At 46.6% G+C, this 19431-nt stretch overlaps 1 long non-coding RNA gene across 7 annotated transcripts in view; it reads right to left on the minus strand.

Moving 5' to 3' along the window:
* LOC140411075 (uncharacterized) overlaps positions 1-19431 on the minus strand; it is a 655969-nt gene that overhangs the window by 539311 nt on the left and 97227 nt on the right. For all 7 annotated transcript variants that reach the window (XR_011940809.1, XR_011940807.1, XR_011940806.1 and 4 more), the window contains exon 2: positions 9341-9372. This is a non-coding gene — a long non-coding RNA (uncharacterized lncRNA). The remainder of the gene's footprint in view (positions 1-9340; positions 9373-19431) is intronic.

Here is a 19431-nt window from a genome sequence, read left to right on the forward strand (position 1 = left end):
GGTGGAGACTCGGGCAGTTGCATGCTCCTCCTGTAGGATGGGGGTGGTGAGGGATACCACCGGTGTCCCCACTGACTATACCGGCGGGAAGTGTACTGCAACTCCAGCTCCTCAGAGACCGTGTTAGGGAACTGGAGCTGGAGCTGGGTGAACTTCGGATCATCCGGGAGGCAGAGGGGGGTAATAGAGAAGAGTTACAGGGAGGTAACCACACCCAAGGTACAGGACAAGAGTAGCTGGTTTACAGTCAGGGGAAAGAAAATGAATGGGCAGACAGTGCAGGGATCCCTCGTGGCCGTTTCACTTCAAAACAAGTATACCGTTTTGGATGCTGTTGGGGGGATGACCTACTGGGGGAAGGCCCTAGCAGCCAGGTCTCTGGCACTGAGTCTGGCTCTGTGGCTCAGAAGGGAAGGGGGCAGAATAGAAAAGCAATAGTGATAGGAGATTCAATAGTTAGGGGAATAGATAGAAGATTCTGTTGTCGCGAGCGAGACCCCCGGAAGGTATGTTGCCTCCCGGGTGCTAGGGCCAGGGATGTCTCGGATGGAGTCTACAGGATTCTTAAGGGGGAGGGGGAGCAACCAGAAGTTGTGGTGCACATAGGCACCAGCGACATAGCTAAGAAAAGGGATGAGGATATAAAATTTAAGGGAGTTAGGTTGGAAGCTAAAGAGCAGGACAAGCAGAGTAGTGATCTCAGGATTGCTACCGGAGCCACGTGCAAGTGAGGCAAGGAACAGAGAGCGAGTGCAGCTGAACACGTGGCTGCAGGGCTGGTGCAGGAGGGAAGGCTTCAGATATGTGGATCACTGGGATATCATCTGGGGAAGGTTGGACCTGTACATGAAGGACAGATTGCACCTAAACTGGAGGGACACCAATATCTTGGGTGGGAGGTTTGCTAGAGCTCTTCGGGAGAGTTTAAACTAGTTTGGCAGGGGGATGGGAACTGGAGCTGTGGATCTGAGGTTAGGGTAGCTGTTGAACAGGCAGAAATAGTATGCAGCAAGTCTGTGAGGAAGGATAGACAGTTGATAGGGCAAAGTTGCACTCAGTGGAATGGGTTAAAGTGTGTCTGTTTCAATGCAAGGAGTGTCAGGAATAAGGGAGATGAACTTAGAGCATGGATCAGTACTTGGAACTACGATGTTGTGGCCATTACAGAGACATGGATTTCACAGGGGCAGGAATGGTTGTTAGATGTTCCAGGGTTTAGATGTTTTAAGAATGATGTGGAGATGCCGGCGTTGGACTGGGGTGAGCACAGTACGAAGGCTTACAACACCAGGTTAAAGTCCAACAGCTTTGTTTCGATGTCACTAGCTTTCAGAGCGCTGCTCCTTCCTCAGGTGAATGAAGAGGTATGTTCCAGAAACACATATATAGACAAATTCAAAGATGCCAAACAATGCTTCACCTTCGACAACAAGTTCTTCATCCAGACGCAAGGAACAGCCATGGGGACCAAATTCGCACCCCAATACGCCAACATCTTCATGCACAAGTTTGAACAGGACCTACTCACCGCACAGGACCTTCAACTGACGTTATACACCAGATACATCGATGACATTTTTTTCCTTTGGACCCACGGCGAAGAATCACTGAAACGACTACACGATGACATTAATAAGTTCCATCCACCCATCAGACTCACCATGGACTACTCTCCAAAATCAGTTGCATTCTTGGACACACTCGTCTCCATCAAGGACGGTCACCTCAGCACTTCGCTTTACCGCAAACCCACGGATAACCTCATGATGCTCCACTTCTCCAGCTTCCACCCTAAACACATTAAAGAAGCCATCCCCTATGGACAAGCGCTCCGTATACACAGGATCTGCTCAGACGAGGAGGAGCGTAACAGACATCTACAGACGTTGAAAGATGCCCTCGTACGAACGGGATATGGCACTCGACTCATCGAGCGACAGTTCCAACGCGCCACAGCGAAAAACCGGACCGACCTCCTCAGAAGACAAACATGGGACACAACTGACAGAATACCCTTCGTCGTCCAGTACTTCCCCGGAGCGGAGAAACTACGTTATCTTCTTCACAGCCTTCAACACGTCATTGATGACGATGAACATCTTGCCAAGGTCATCCCCACACCCCTACTACTTGCCTTCAAACAACCGCGCAACCTCAAACGAACCATTGTTTGCAGCAAACTACCCAGTCTTCAGAACAGTGACCACGACACCACACAACCCTGCCATGGCAATCTCTGCAAGACGTGCCAGATCATCGACATGGATACCACTATGACACGTGAGAACACCACCCACCAGGTATGCCGGTACATACTCGTGCGACTCGGCCAACGTTGTCTACCTCATACGCTGCAGGAAAGGATGTCCCGAAGCGTGGTACATTGGTGAGACCATGCAGACGCTGCGACAACGAATGAACGGACATCGCGCAACAATCACCAGGCAGGAATGTTCCCTTCCAGTCGGGGAACACTTCAGCAGTCAAGGGCATTCAGCCTCTGATCTCCGGGTAAGCGTTCTCCAAGGCGGCCTTCAGGACGCGCGACAACGCAGAATCGCCGAGCAGAAACTTATAGCCAAGTTCCGCACACATGAGTGTGGCCTCAACCGGGACCTGGGATTCATGTCGCATTACATTATCCCCCACCATCTGGCCTGCAAAATCCTACCAACTGTCCTGGCTTGATACAATTCACACCTCTTTAACCTGGGGTTACCCCATCTCTGAATCTGTAAAGATTTAATCACCTGCTAATGGTCGCATTCCTAGCATTGTTTGGCATCTTTGAATTTGTCTATATATGTGTTTCTGGAACATACCTCTTCATTCACCTGAGGAAGGAGCAGCGCTCTGAAAGCTAGTGACATCGAAACAAACCTGTTGGACTTTAACCTGGTGTTGTAAGACTTCGTACTATGTTTTAAGAAGAATAGGGAGGGAGGTAAAAGAGGATGGGGAGTGGCCCTGTTAATTAGGGAGTGCATCACAGCTGCAGAAAGGAGGTAGTTGAGGAGGGTTTGTCTACTGAGTCAGTATGGGTGGAAGTCAGAAACAAGAAAGGCGCAGTCACTTTTTTGGGAGTTTTCTATAGACCCCCCCAATACCAGCAAAGAGATAGAGGAACAGATTGGGCGGCAGATCTTGGAAAGGTGCAGAAGTAGCAGAGTTGTTGTCATGGGTGAATTCAACTTCCCTAATATTGACTGGAACCTCCTTAGTGCAAATGGTTTAGATGGAGCAGATTTTGTCAGGTGTGTACAGGAAGGATTCCTTACTCAATATGTAGATAGGCCGACTAGGGGGGAGGCCATATTGGATTTGGTGCTCGGCAACAAACCCGGCCAGGTGTCGCCAGGTGTCAGATGTCTCGGTGGGAGAGCATTTCGGTGACAGTGACCACAACTCCTTGACCTTTACCATAGTTGTGGAGAGGAATAGGAACACACAGTATGGGAAGGTATTTAATTGGGGGAGGGGAAATTGTACTGCTATTAGAACAGGAGCTGAGGAGCATAAAGTGGGAACAATTGTTCTTGGGGAAATGCACAACAGTAATGTGGGGATTGTTTAAGGAGCACTTGCTGCGAGTGCTGGATAGTTTTGTCCCACTGAGATGAGGAAGGAATGGTAAGGTGAAGGAGCCTTGGATGAGAAGAGAAGTGGAGCTTCTAGTCAAGAGGAAGAAGGAAGCTTACATAAGGTTGAGGAAGCAAGGATCTGACTCGGCTCCAGAGGGTTACAAGGTAGCCAGGAAGGAACTCAAAAATGGACTGAGGAGAGCTAGAAGGGGGCATGAAAAAGCCTTGGTGGGAAGCATTATGGAAAACCCCAAGGCGTTCTACACTTATGTGAGAAATAAGAGGATGATCAGAGTGAGAGTAGGGCCGATCAGGGATAGTGGAGGGAATTTGTACCTAGAGTCTGAAGAGATGGGGAGGCCCTAAATGAATACTTTGCTTCAGTATTCACTAGAGAGAGGGACCTTGTTGCCCATGAAAACAGGGTGAACCAGGTTAATACACTCGAACAGGTTGATATTAAGAAGGAGGATGTGCTGGAAATTTTGAAAAGCATCAGGATAGATAAGTTCCCTGGGCCTGACGGGATATACCCATGGTTACTACGGGAAGCGAGGGAGGAGATTGCTGCGCCGTTGGCGATGATCTTAGTGTCCTCACTCTCCACTGGAGTAGTACCAGATGATTGGAAGGAGGCGAATGTTGTTCCCCTATTGAAGAAAGAGAATAGGGAAATCCCTGGGATTACAGATCCATCAGCCTTACGTCTGTGGTGAGCAAAATATTGGAAAGGATTCTGAGAGATAGGATTTATGATTATTTAGAAAAACATAGTTTGATTAAAGATAGTCAGCATGGCTTTGTGAGGGGCAGGTCATGCCTCACAAGCCTCATTAAATTCTTTGAGGATGTGACAAGACACATTGATAAAGGTCGGGCAGTGGGTGTGGTGTGTATGGATTTCGTCAGGCATTTGATAAGGTTCCCCATGGTAGGCTCATTCATAAAGTTAGGGGGCATGGGATTCAGGGAAATTTGGCTGTCTGGATACAGAATTGGCTGGCCGAAAGAAGACAGCGAGTGGTAGTGGATGGAAAGTATTCCGCCTGGAGGTCGGTGACCAGTGGTGTCCCGCAAGGATCTGTTCTGCGACCTCTGCTCTTTGTGGTTTTTAGAAATGACTTGGATGAGGAAGTGGAAGGGTGGGTTAGTAAGTTTGCCGATGACACAAAGGTTGGTGGAGTTTTAGATAGTGTTGAGGGTTGTTATAGGTTACAACAGGACATTGACAGGGCTGGGCTGAGAAGTGGCAGATGGAGTTCAACCTTGATAAATGTGAAGTGATTCATTTTGGAAGGTCGAATTTGAATGCTGAATACAGGGTTAAAGGCAGGATTCTTGGAAGTGTGGAGGAACAGAGGGATCTTGGGGTCCACGTACATAGATCCCTCAAAGTTGCCACCCAGGTTGATAGGGTTGTTAAGAAGGCGTATGGTGTGTTGGCTTTCATTAACAGGGGAATTGAGTTTAAGAGCCGCAAGATTTTGCTGCAGCTTTATAAAATTCTAGTTAGACCACACTTGGAATATTGTGTCCAGTTCTGGTCGCCTCATTATAGGAAGGATGTGGATGTTTTGGAGAGGGTACAGAGGAGATTTACCAGGGTGCTGCCTGGACTGGAGGGCATGTCTTATGAAGAAAGGGTGAGAGAGCTAGGGCTTTTCTCACTGGAGCGAAGAAGGCAGAGAAGTGACTTGATAGAGGTGTACAAGGTGATGAGAGGCATGGATAGAGTGGATAGCCAGAGACTTTTTCCCAGGGTGGAAATGGCTGTCACGAGGGGGCATAATTTTAAGTTAATTGGAGGAAGGAATAGGGGAGATGTCAGAGGTAGGTACTTTACACAGAGAGTGGTGGGTGTGTGGAATGCACTGCCAGCAGAGGTGGTGGAGTCAGAGTCATTGGGGACATTTAAGCGACTCTTACAGGGACATGGACAGCAGTAAATTGAAGGGGTGTAGGTTAGGTTCATCTTAGATCAGGATAAATGGTCTGCACATTGTGGGCTGAAGGGCCTGTACTGTGCTGTACTGTTCTATGTTCTATGTGATCGGCGCTTGCAGGACCTCTCGCTAGTGAGCCAGTTCGATCCCAGGAGGCGATTGGAAATAGCAACCATCTCATTAATGAGATGCAGATTGGCCTTTAAGTGGTGATTACTGGCTTCTCGCTGCGCCTCGGTGAGTCCCGGAATCCGCCAATGGGAGCTAGCCGGTTCGATCTTGAGGCGTGACAAGGCTGTTAAATCGTGCCCATTTATACAAACCACATCAAGAAATTGAACTAAGTCCCTCATCAGGTTAAACCCTAGAGGGAGCTATGACTCTTGGATTGTAATATTTGCTACGCTTTGGGATCAGCTATGCGCTTCTATTTCATGCAGGATTCTCAGGAACCTAAGAATCCTGAAGGAAATGCATAGGAATTTCTATTTACCCCACCAGTCTTTGTGGCCAAAACCCATGCACAACAGCACCTTTGATGTCAGAGTGTCTCAAAAGAGCGAGTGCAGGAGCAAAGCCAAACTGGACCCTACGTGTTGGCAGCAGTAACCGAACTGTACACAAACAGCCTGTATGTGGCCAAAGCAGAACATCTTTCCCTCACATTAATCACTGTGCCATTCACAAGAAATGTATTACCAACTTAGAGCTTTGCCCACACATCTTCTCTTGGGATCTGAATTCCCACACGCTTCACCGCCTTAGTACAAAACAAGCTCAATATTACTGTCACCTCAGGAAGAAACACCTCTTTTTTGCAAATCCCCGTGCATTAACAACAGACTTTCACAAGATGACTTTTCGCCTTGCAAAAATGAACAGAAATAACAAGGAAATTATCTCCTATCCCTGGAGCATGAAAACATGAGAAGAACGTAAAGAACTCTGTGTGAGGATATAAAAGGGTAAAAGTTGAGAAAAAGCTATCAAACCTTCACCATCAAACCCACCCAATCTCGCATCCAACATTATTTGATCACCTGTAGATTTCACAAACATTTAGCCCTATGTCACTGAATGACATTTTTCCAAATTATCTATTAATTTAGCAAACATAATACTGCCCTCTCGCACTCGCGTAATATTTGAGAACCGCCCACCTTATTGGGGTTCCAATGTTTAACCTTTGTGAAATCTTTGCCTCAGTAATATTCTGACTGCTTTCTCACAGGTTAAAACAGATCTGTCCTTGTACCAGCACTGCTGTACACAACGAGAATCAGTGGCCTACTGGCTGTTCCCCACCCTGCTTTATTTCCAAACCCTGCCGTGGAAGTGGCAGTTTGGCTTATTGGGTAGCACTCTCACCGCCGAGACCTGCAGTTGTGGACATAAGCTGCACTTGGGGCTTGGGTTGACACTCCTGTGCGGGAGTGGCTGCACTCTCGGAAAAGTTAGCTTTCGGACAAAACATCAAGCTCATTGGCCTGTCCAAACGGCTGTTACAAATCTACACCACTTGGACTGCAATGGCAATTAAGGATGGGCAATAAATGCTGATCTAGCCAATGAACCCACATCCTTTTGATGAATAGCAAAAAGTGGCATTAAGCTGAGGAAGTGTTCTCGTGCCTAACATTCTTCCCCCAACCAATATCATCAAGAATGCTCCCTTCTTCTCACTGTCATCCAAGGATACCTCTGTCCACAAAATAAAATTCTGCCACTTCTGCCTTTAAAAATCATTCATAATATCGCAATCTCTTTGGAACATCATTAGAGAAGAGCCATAAGAAATGCAGTCAGTGAGTTGGTTACAGTGGTGTATTGACTCGAGCATACTAATGGAGGCTTCAAACTGTGTCAATATAATCCACTGGGGTACCATGAGGGAAGCTGGGAAATTTTCTTAGGGTTGCTCCCTCTCTGCCACTATAATCTGGCCAGAAACCTCCATTCAAATACATTAACTGGGCACCCCGCTCACACACACATACATATCCAGCCCCCCCCCCCACCCCCACCCCCGCCCCCACCCCGCCGCCCCACCACCACATCCTATCAATATAGGATCCACATCCTTCTGGTAATGTGGCGACCAGAATTGCACGCAGTATTCCAAATGTGGCCTAAACAAAGTCCTATACAACGGTAACATGACCTGCCGACTCTTGTACTCAATACCCCGTCCGATGAAGGCAAGCATGCTGTATGCCTTCTTGACCGCTCTATCGACCTGCGTTGCCACCTTCAGGGTACAATGGACCTGAACTCCCAGATCTCTCTGTACATCAATTTTCCCCAGGACTCTTCCATTGACTGTATAGCCCGCTCTTGAATTAGATCTTCCAAAATGCATCACCTTGCATTTGCCTGGATTGAACTCCATCTGCCATTTCTCTGCCCAACTCTCCAATCTATCTATATTTAGCTGTATTCTCTGACAGTCCTCCTCGCTATCTGCAACTCCACCAATCTTAGTATCATCTGCAAACTTGCCAATCAGACCACCTATACCTTCGTCCAGATCATTTATGTATATCACAAACAACAGTGGTCCGAGCACGGATCCCTGTGGAACACCACAAGTCACCTTTCTCCATTTTGAGACATTCCTTTCCACCACTACTCTCTGGCTCCTGTTGCCCAGCCAGTTCTTTATCCATCTAGCTAGTACACCCTGAACCCCATACGACTTCACTTTTTCCATCAACCTGCCATGGGAAACTTTATCAAACGCCTTACTGAAGTCCATGTATATGACATCTACAGCCCTTCCCTCATCAATTAACGTTGTCACTTCCTCAAAGAACTCTATTAGGTTTGTAAGACACGACCTTCCCTGCACAAAACCATGCTGCCTACCACCACAGTTGGGAGCTATGATCCCGTGCACGCCATACTTGCCCCAAGGTGGTGGCGATTCCAGATTTTGAAGCAAACCCGACCCGAGGGGCCATCGCCCTATTCCACTCTTCACCAACAGGCATGCCCGCTATCTTTCGATTTGTAGGGGTGGCACGGTGGCGCAGTGGTCAGCGTTGCTGCCTCATGGCACCTTGGACCCGGATTTTATCCCGGCCCCGGGTCACGCATGAACAGACTCAAAAACAGCTTCTTCCTCGCTGTTACCAGACTCCTAAACGACCCTCTTATGGACTGACCTCATTAACACTACACTCCTGTATGCTTCACCGGATGCTGGTGTTATGTAGTTACATTGTATACCTTGTATACGATTTGTAGGGGCAGCATGGTAGCATTGTGGATAGCGCAATTGCTTCACAGCTCCAGGGTCCCGGCTTGGGTCACTGTCTGTACGGAGTCTGCACATCCTCCCCGTGTGTGCGTGGGTTTCCTCTGGGTGCTCCGGTTTCCTCCCACAGTCCAAAGATGTGCAGGTTAGGTGAATTGGCCATGCTAAATTGCCCTTAGTGTCCAAAATTGCCCTTAGTGTTGGGTGGGGTTACTGGGTTATGGGGATAGGGTGAAGGTGTTGACCTTGGGTAGGGTGCTCTTTCCAAGAGCCAGTGCAGATTCAATGGGCCAAATGGCCTCCTTCTGCACTGTAAATTCTATAATTCTATGATATGAAAAGCTTACAACATTTAGCAATTTCTTCAACAAAAAAACCTGACGAGGAGGACATTCTGCGATACCAGCGAATTGCCTTCTACTTTTCTTTCAGCGTGTATCAGAATGTTAGGGCTTTGCTACCCGACCACTGCACAGTTAAATGCTTTGGACGGAAAATACTCAGCAAATGGTTAAATGCTGTCTCTGGCATTGCAGTTTGCGTAACATGAGACTGCCTACCTCACGTTCTGCTCCATTCACCGTCCATCATCCTGCAACAGAAACATGCAAAAACACAAATTAGAAACCACATCGCCGCAAGGACTTTGGATAAAATATGGCGTCATTAAGCCCTATCCTCTCTCAAACTTTATTTCGAGCACGACTTCTTTTTAAAAGGTGAATTGAATCTAATAGCTCTTGGGAATGTTTTTTTTTAAATAAATTTAGAGTACCCAATTATTTTTTCCAATTAAGGGGCAATTTAGCGTGGCCAATTCACCCACCCTGCACCTCTTTGAGTTGTTGGGGTGAAACCCACACAGACACGGGGAGAATGTGCAAACTCCTCATGGACAGTGACCCAGGGCCGGGATTTGAACCCGGGTCCTCAGCGCCGTAAATAGCAATGCTAACCACTGTGCCACCGTGGTGCCCTCGTTCTTGGTAATGTTAAAGTGCCACCGCTTGCAGCAACCTGGCAAGTGATGGGTAGTATTATTTATTTATTATTATTTGCTGTGCACATTTTGGCTGCTGCATTTTCCACATTAAAGCTCACACTTCAAAAGCACTTTTGGACGTCTGGAGTTTGTGAATGATGCACGTCTGACAATGAGAAAGTCCAATTGGACTTTACAGAATCTTACATATGAAATATTAAACAGAGTCTCAATAAATCACCTTGCTCTACTGGTATCTAATGAGAACATTATTGCTTTAATTGATTTACATGAATAAGCCAGGTTTATGCATCTGCTAAGAACAATTTGAATGTGCAACACTGTTCTTTTGTTTTAAAAATAAATGGTAAATTAGCAGGCACTTCAAATTCTTCTTTATATTTGTTCCAGAAATCAGAGGTTGTTTTGATAGCAACATTTTATTGTATCTTCTGCTGTTCTATATTATTAATAAATCTTACCCTCCACAATAGTAACCTCTCAGCTCTTCAAGCCACCTTCAAATGCCGAGCTGCTAGCCAGGCTGGGTTTCAAATTTGAATGGGAACATAGGAACAGGAGTAGGCCATTCAGCCCGTCAAGCCTGCTCCACCGTTCAATACAATCATGGCTTTTCGGACACTTCAATGCCTTTTGCACTATTATCCCCATAACCCTTTACATTATTGTGAATCAGATATCGCTCAATATCTCTACCTTGAACATACTTAATGACTGAGCTTCCACAACCCTCTGGGTTAGAGAATTCCAAAGATTCAAACACTTCAATGTAAAGATATTTCTCCTCATCTCGGTCCTAAGTAGCTTCCCCTTATTTTGAAATTGTGCCCCCTGATTCTAGACTCCCGAACCAAGAGAAACATCTTACCTACATACACCCTGTCTATTCCGTTACGTTTTTGTAGGTTTCAATGAAGTCACCTCTCATTCTTCAAAACTCTAGAGCATACAGGTCCAGTTTGTCCAATTTCTCTTCATAAGACAGATTTCAGAATTGTGATGGCATGACAATTACCAGTTACAGCCCCAATACCCACTTACAACACACAGCCGATTGACACAACTTGTTCTGTCAGCAGCAAGTTGCTCTCCGGTCAATGAAAGTGGTGGGACTAACATGAACCATCAGCACTCAATCAATGAACTTGAATGTAAAGCCGAACTGAGAAGACAGCAAGCTGCTCGGTCAATGTGAAAAACTGCAATTGGTGAAAAGGTCCCGGTGTGAGGCTGCCTTCTTGAAGAAGCAGATTATAGGCATCAGCCATGGCTTAGTGGATTGCATCTAGATCGAAGCACAGGGCAGCACGGTAGCACAAGTGGATAACATTGTGGCTTCACAGCGCCAGGGTCCCAAGTCTCCGCTGGGTCACTATCTGTGCGGAGTCTGCACGTTCTCCCCGTGTCTGTGTGGGTTTCCTCTGGGTGCTCCGGTTTCCTCCCACAGTCCAAAGACGTGCAGGTTAGGTGAATTGGCCATGATGAATTGCCCTTAGTGACCAAAAAGGTTAGGAGGGGTTATTGGGTTAACGGGGATAGGGTGGAAGTGAGGGCTTAAGTGGGTCGGTGCAGACTCGATGAGCTGAATGGCCTCCTTCTGCACTGTATGTTCTATGTTCTGAAGGTATGGGTAGAAGTCCCACTCTGCAACTTGAGCACAAAATCTGGGCTGGTAATACGGTTCAGTACTGAGGGAGTGTTGCACTGCCAGAGGTAACTGCTGGCTTTTGGGTGGGATATCAAACCAAGGTCGTCACCAGTGGACGTAAAAGATCCCACGGCCGTATTCAAAGAGGAGCAGTGGAGTTCTCTCCGATGCTCTAACCAATGATTATCCCTCAATCAGCTAAAACAGATAACCTGGTCATTATCCCATGGCTATGTATGGGACCACACTGTGTGTAAATCAGCTGTCACATTTCTTACTTGACAACGACGACTACACTTTAAAATGACTTAATTAGCTGTAAATACTTTGAAACATACTGTGGTCATGAAATGCACTTTATAAATGCAAGAATTTCTTCTCATCTGTGTGATTTCCCCAAGTAATAAACTTCTTAAATCTGGCCATGTCTGTAGTAAGTAAAGAATAAGACTCTGGTAGAGGCCAAGCACTTATTCAGATGTATGGGGAGAACAAGTGGATGTATGGGAAGATTGGTGGTCATGTTACTCTGGGCAGCAGACCAGCTGCACTAAAGCAACCAAATATACACATGTTTGGTCTTCCCTTCTTCCCAGGAGAACAAAGAAGGCCAATAGTTGTAAACATAAATTAACTACTCAATGGAACAATGAACAAACTTCTCTAAATACACTTAAACATGTGGATTATTTATTTTTGTTGCCAATTTTCTCTCTTTGTGAGGGCTGGAGTTCATTTCCACACTCGCCAGTTCCCTTCTGTTACCTTAAACAAGAAGCCATTATTCACTCCTGGGCCAAGGTGAGCATCAGAAGGCAATGCAAGTACAGACTGAATCATCCAACATTCGTACTCATGCACACACAAACACACACACACACACACTACATTGCAGGAGGAGGCCATTTGGCCCATCTTTCCTATATCAGCCCTTTGAAAGAGCTGATTCAAGAGATCAGCTGACTCAGCAGTCTGTCCCCCATAGTCGAATGTACTTGGATTGTCACTGGATCAACTCGAAAAAATAAACACGAGCGGCATGATGTGGATTCTTCTACCAATGTCCTGGGGTAGCGTGTCATATAACTGTCAGTGGGAGAGCACCGTCTGCATTAGGGTTGGTATCCAGCTTATTTTTTAAGTTTAAAATTTGGAAGAAAATCAAAGTCAAGAGGAACTGATTATCCGAAGAACCTTATTAAATGGACGAGCATGGGGGTCGGCAGCTGATATTGCATCCCACTTTTTAAACCAACTTGTTAAAAGGTTTCCAAGGACAACAGTAACTATGATTACCAGTACACCACAGAACATAAACTCACTTTGGAGTTTAAGCAGGCTTTGCCAACTCAGCCATTCTGCTAAGACTTGGGAGTTGCTGGAGGTGGAAAGTTAAAGGGAGGCAGGGGCAGCCGCTAGTGGGAGGGGCGGGGGCAGCCGCTAGTGGGAGGGGCGGGGGCTGCCCCGGCGCAACTCAAACCGACGACTCTTCTTTGTGTCAGAATCATGAAGCGGCCTAGAATAGGCAGTCTAGCCTACAGTATAAAAGGCTCAGCAGCCCATGTCAACGCTGGAGAAAGAAGAATAGCACGCAAATACAACAGGTGAAGGGGAGGGGTGGTTGTGTAAACCTCTTTTAAGGTAGGCCCAACTATTGTGTGTTGCCGGGTAGAGAACATCTGTGAAGCAAAATCAGTAAATCAACTCAGAATGGGACCTGTTGCTGTTTGACTGCACTAATGTGCCTTATAATTACGTTTCTTTTTCTTCATGTGGGACTGCTGCTATTACCTTTTTCTCACTATTAACAATTTCCAAAGGGAGTTGACGCAGCTTTCTCATAATCTGTCAATGCAGAGGCAACAAAAGACCCCCACCATTAACCAATATCACCGCTGACCCATTTGCTGCCAGGGATCTCTCAAGCAAGACTAACACCAGGATTACGTTCGACAGTGGTCTGCATCACTTCACTGCATCAAAATACAATGAAAGGACCTTTTGTTTTCACATCTTCGTACAAATTAACTGCTAGCTGCCCCACTTCAGCCAAAAACCTTAATTTTCTTCCCAATCTTCCTTCTAGACATGACTACATGTAGTTTAAATATTAACTATTTAAAAAACTCAAATGTAACAAAATTTACCCGCAATATGTGTCCATTCAGACAGCTTTCCTTGTAAATGAAATTGGTCTGTAAAACATTAAAATCAGCGCCAATTCCTCACTTTACGGCCTTGCCCCATCCCAGCTTTGCAACCTCCACTAATCACACAACTCGCCAAGATCTCTGTGCTCCTCCAATTCTGGCTTCATACGAGTGCCTGATTTTCAATGTTCCACCTGTGGAAGACATGCCTTCAGCACCCGAGATCCTAAGCTCAGGAATTTCAACCCTAAATTTGTCTCCTGATGCGCCTTTCTCTCCTCTTTGTGCAGAATCGAAGGGCCGAATGGCCTCCTTCTGCTCTGTATGTTCTATGTCCAATGCATTTCCCTCATCTACACTCCTGGTCACCTCTTTGAAAAATTCAAATAAGTCAGTGTCAAATTTTGTTCAATAACACTCCTATCACGTGCCTCTGGATGTCTTATTACAATCAAGCCGCTATATAAATTCCACTTTCAGGTGCCTTGCTCCACTCTCTGATCTTCATAGCATTCTTCTGCACTGCACTCCTCAGGACAACAGACCTCGCAGCTACACTCATTTCTCTGTCTCCAAGCACCTCCTGACATCCCCGTCTGAACAGCCAGCACTGCCCCACCCTCATCCTTTTGCCCTGTCTTACACCCGTGTCTCCACAAATATTCTCCTTCCTTCCTCTCCACTCATGTCTCTCTGACATGTTGGGAGAGCTGATCCTCCACCTGCAGACCCTCCGGTGGGGGCCCCACCCACCTCTAGAGGGCTCCCAGTGCCCATCACCCTTGCAGCTGCATAGGCTGGTCCGAGTTTGTTAGTTTCACTGAAGAAGCTGTTTAATCTAGAATTGCAGTTTGGAATAGCTCCTAATTGGCTTTTTAAGTACCTTAATTTCTTACATGACAGATTCAAGGGGGAATTCCCTCATCTTGGATCCTGCATCGTCGAAACCCAGATGGGGGCAGGATGATGTTGGGATCCTGATCCAACATCAATATCAGGAGACTCAACTCCCCACTTGCATCCCCTTCCCTGTGAAAACTCTTCCCATACTGTTAAGTTACTTGCTACACGGTGTGTGATGTTGAGTTTACAGCCATAGTTATAATTATGTATACTCAGTGTGCAAAATAAAGTTCAGTTCTTGGAATGAGATGCAAGATACATTTGTGTCAACAACAAAAAAAATCCACCTGGCCTCCTTTCGTGGTTCAGCTCATTAAGGCAGTAAATAATTGAGTCACTGGGAGCACAAAGGCTCGAGGTTTGATCTCCAATCTGTGTAGAATTACTTTGAAGGCTCCTGCATGAAGAATGGCCACAGGGCAAAGGCTACGCGGCAAATAGTTACTGTTTTACAAGAGCCGCAAAAGGGGAAAGAGGGAGGGTTGGGGAGGGGAGAATGATGGATAAGGAGGATAGCTGCCTCACTAGATGAATAATAAATGACACTCAACATTTTTGAAATGTTGAATTAATGTGGGCAAGCGTGAGGTCATCCATTTCAAATCCAGCCCAACAATTTGGCTACTTTTTTAAAATGGCAACAGAGTGGAAATTGTAGAGGGGCAGAGGTCTGTGTGTTCAGCTGCACAAAACTAGCGGAGGGGCAGAGGAGGGCTTTTGGAATGTTGGCCTTTATCACACCAGGACTGAAAAGAAGTGAGGAAATGATATTTCAGCGGTGCAGAGCCCTGGTCAGACCCCTTTGGTAATCTGAAGGCTTCAAACAGCCACTTTGGAAACGTCTCATTTCGGTGAGGAATGTCGAATGTTTTGTGAAACAATGCATTCCTCATTATCCCAGCTTGAACCGTTAACTTCTTGGCCACAAGCAAATTTCTTCCCCCAACCGCACTCATAAAGATTTGCTTATCCACACAAACTTACATTGATATTTTTCTCTTCTGTATGTACAAGCCTGTTTTGTGTACAGCACCTTAGGAAGATATATTGGTCTTAAAGGGGGCATAGTGCAGATTATGAATACGAGCAGGAGTAGGCCACTCGGCCCCTCAAGCCTCCTTCGACACTCAATAAGATCACGGTTTAGCTGTTTTAGCCTCAATTCCACATTCCCACAAACAACGGATAACCTTTCATCCCCATGTTGATCAAGAAGCTAACTACCTCTGCCTTGAAAATATTCAAAGGCTCTGCTTCCGCCGCCTTCTGAGGAAGGGAGTTCCAAAGACTCACAACCCTCTGAGAGAATAAATTCTCCTCATCTCGGGCAGCACCGTAGCACTGTGCATAGCACAATTGCTTCACGGGTCCCAGGTTCGATTCCGGCTTGGGTCACTGTCTGTGCGGAATCTGCACATCCTCCCCGTGTGTGCGAGGGTTTCCTCCGGGTGCTCCGGTTTCCTCCTACAGTCCAAAGATGTGCAGGTTAGGTGAATTGGCCATGATAAATTGCCTTTAGTGTCCAAAATTGCTCTTAAGTGTTGGGTGGGGTTACTGGGTTATGAGGATAGGGTGAAGGTGTGGACCTTGGGTAGGGTGCTCTTTCCAAGAGCCGGTGCAGACTCGATGGGCCAAATGGCCTCCTTCTGCACTGTAAATTCTATGATTGAAAAATTCTATCGCTATCTTAAATGAGCGACCTGTTAATTTTTAAAAACATGTTCATTCAAATTTTTTCAGAATAAACAAAATCATCCAAAACAATTAGCCAAAGTTGCACAAAGAACAAGACTGACAAGCAACAGCACACATTAACTTAACCCCCAAAAAAACTCATCTAAACCCCTCAACAGTTGACGGTGACTAGCTCCTCGAAAAAGGAAATTAATGGCTGCCATCTTAGATAGAACCCTTTTACTGGTCCTCTAGTAGTGTACTTAACTTTCCCCAAATGCAAGAAAGACATGAGGTCACCAAACCAAACTGAGGCACTGGGTGGAGAAAGAAACCTCCACCCAAGCAGAACTCTTTACCGGACTAAAAACGAGGCGAAGGCGAGGACATCAGCCTTCACCCCCATCTGAAGCACTGGCGAGTCTGAAAACCCAAAAATGGCCACCAGCGGACATGGATCCAAATCAACATTGAGTATTTCCGGCATGGAGCTGAACAAAGGGGCCCAGAAGTTTACCAACTTGGGACACGACCACAACATATGAGTGCGGTTTGCTGGCCCCCCTAAAACAACGCTCACATTTGTCCTCCGCCCCAGTGAAAAATCCACTTATCCTCACTTTAGACAGATACACCCTGTGCACCATCTTGAATTGTGTCAGATTTCGCCGAGCACATGAAGACCTGGGGTTAGCCCTGGGAAGGACCTCACTCTATACCTCATCATCCAGAAAGGGACACAACTCACCCTCCCATTTAACCCTCACCTCACTCAACTTGAGCTGACTCCACTGGGAGGATATGGCCATTTATGCCCAAAATAGCCGGGAAGAGGGTGGTTCCAAGGGAAAGGAGGGGAAAACTTTGCTCGAAAAACCGCAAATCTGAAAGCATCTGAAAAGACTGGAACCAGGCAGTTGGAATTTCTCCGTCAGCTCCTTAAAACTGGCAAACCTCCCCTCCACAAACGGGTCTCCCAACCTCTCCAAACCCTTCACCTCCCATGACTTAAATGGCGAGTCAGAGCCTGCTGACAGAAAAAGTGATTTTTTTTAAAAATTCATTTACGGGATGTGGGCGTCGCTGGTTAGGCCAGCATTTATTGCCCATCTTGAGTTGCCCGTCAGAAGGTGATGGTGAGTTGCCTGCTTGAACCACTGCAGTCATTGAGGTGTAAGTCCACCCACTGTGCTGTTAGGGAGGGAGTTCAGGATGTTGCCCCAACAACAGTGAAGGGACGGCGACGTATTTCCTAGTCAGGGTGATGAGTGACTTGGAGGAAAACCTCCAGGTGGTGGGGTTCCCAGGCATCTGCTGCTCTTGTCCTTCTAGATGGTAGTGGTCGTGGGTTTGGAAGGTGTTGTCTCAGGAACCTTGGTGAGTTACTGCAGCGCATCTTGTAGATGGTACACACGGCTGCCACTGTTCGTCGGTGGTGGAGGGTTTGAATGTTTGTGGAAGGAGGAGCAATCAAGCGGGCTGCTTGTCCTGGAGGGTGTCGAGCTTCTTGAGTGTTGTTGGAGCTGCACTCATCCAGGAAATCTGCCATCCTTACCTGGTCTGGACTAAATGTGACTCCAGACCCACAGCAATGTGGTTGACTCTAAACTGCCCCATCAAGGGCAATTAGGACTGGGCAATAAATGCTGGCACAGCCTGCGGCGCCCACTTCCCAGGAACGAATAAAAATAAAACATTTTAATAGTGTTCCATTACACTCCTGACCTTGCCTTGCAGATGGTGAACAGGCTTTATTGCAGATGGAGGCAAGCAAAGATATGGATCAGAGATTAAAATGTTGCCTGAACTGCTTTTAAATTCTCAGGCTGGACACCACCGCTGGATCCAGGGAAAATCTTATTGGAGAGAAAGGCAACAATGCAGTTACTAATGCAAGGATAAAAACCATGCAGCAGCTCGCTTCCATTTGTCCCCATATGGAACCGGGATCACTGAACCACAACAATATCTTCTGAACATTGGCTGCCCAATAGTAAAACAGTAAATTGGGTAGAGTCAAGCCCCCTGACTGCCTATCTCTTTGGAGCAAAGCCCTGAAGATCCTTGGAGTCTTACCCGCCCAAATGAAGGAGGACATTCATTTATTGACTTTGACAAAAAAGGATTCAGGGAGAAAGATGGGGAGACATTGAAAAATAAATATAAGTTTCAGGAGTGTGTTCATTTTAATAGCCTGAACCATGCTAACCAAGGACAGGGGAAAGTTATCCCACCTCTGTAAGCTGGACTTGGCACCATCAACCAGATTAGTTTACTTTAATTTATGAAGGGAGGCCTAATTATGGGCCATCCTGACCCCCAGATAACGAAAGCTAGTTTTGGAAAGGCGAAAAGCTGGCATCCCCAGTTGGGCTCTCCTCCCTGGATGTCAACCAGGAAGCAAGTTTAACCTGAACCCAGAGAAGGAGCCAAAACTCTTAAGCAGCTTCATTATTTCATCCATAGAGGGTACTGGGTCTGTAATATAGAGAAGTAGGTGATCCGGGCAAAGGGAAATCCGATGATCCACCCCTCACGACTTATCCCCCTCCACTTAACAGAGGACCTCGGCGCTAAAGCAAGCGGTTCTATTATCAAGGCAAACAGAAACAGAGGCAGTTGGTACCCCTGCCTCGTGCCCCTATTCAACGGGAAGTAACCAGTGTACAGAGCACTCGTACTAACACTAACAGTGGGGTACCTATACCGTAATCGAATCAAAGAGATAAACCTGTGCCCAAATCCAAACCTCCCCACAATCTCAAACAGATATTCCCACAACATTTTATCAAAAGCCCTTTCGGCATCTCGGGAAACAATCCCTCCGGTTCGGGCACCAAGGAAGGAGAAACGGACAACGTGCAAGCGAGGTGCATTGGCCGACAATTGCCGACTCTTAACGAAGCCTGTCGGATCCTCCGAGATGCCCTCTGGGAGACAGGGCTCCAGCTGCAGCACCAGCACTTTGGCAAGTAACTTAACATCCACATTTAAGAGTGAAATTGGTTGATACGACCCACACTCTGTTGGGTCTTTGTCTTTCTTGGGAATCAAGGAGATAAAGGCCTGTGTGAGGGTAGAGGGCAACAAACCCCACGATAAGAGTCATTTAAATAGCCAGAATTAAAGGTGGTAACTGCTCCGCAAACGTCTTATAACATTCAACGGGGAAGCCATCCGGGCCAGGGATCTTACCAGTCTGTATCAATCCAGATTTTCTCTGGGCCCAATGGGCATTCCAACCCCTCGCTCCTCTCCCCCTCCACAGAAAGC

This window comes from Scyliorhinus torazame, chromosome 4 (assembly GCF_047496885.1).
Source record: "Scyliorhinus torazame isolate Kashiwa2021f chromosome 4, sScyTor2.1, whole genome shotgun sequence".
In the NCBI taxonomy this organism is placed as follows: Eukaryota; Metazoa; Chordata; class Chondrichthyes; order Carcharhiniformes; family Scyliorhinidae; genus Scyliorhinus; species Scyliorhinus torazame.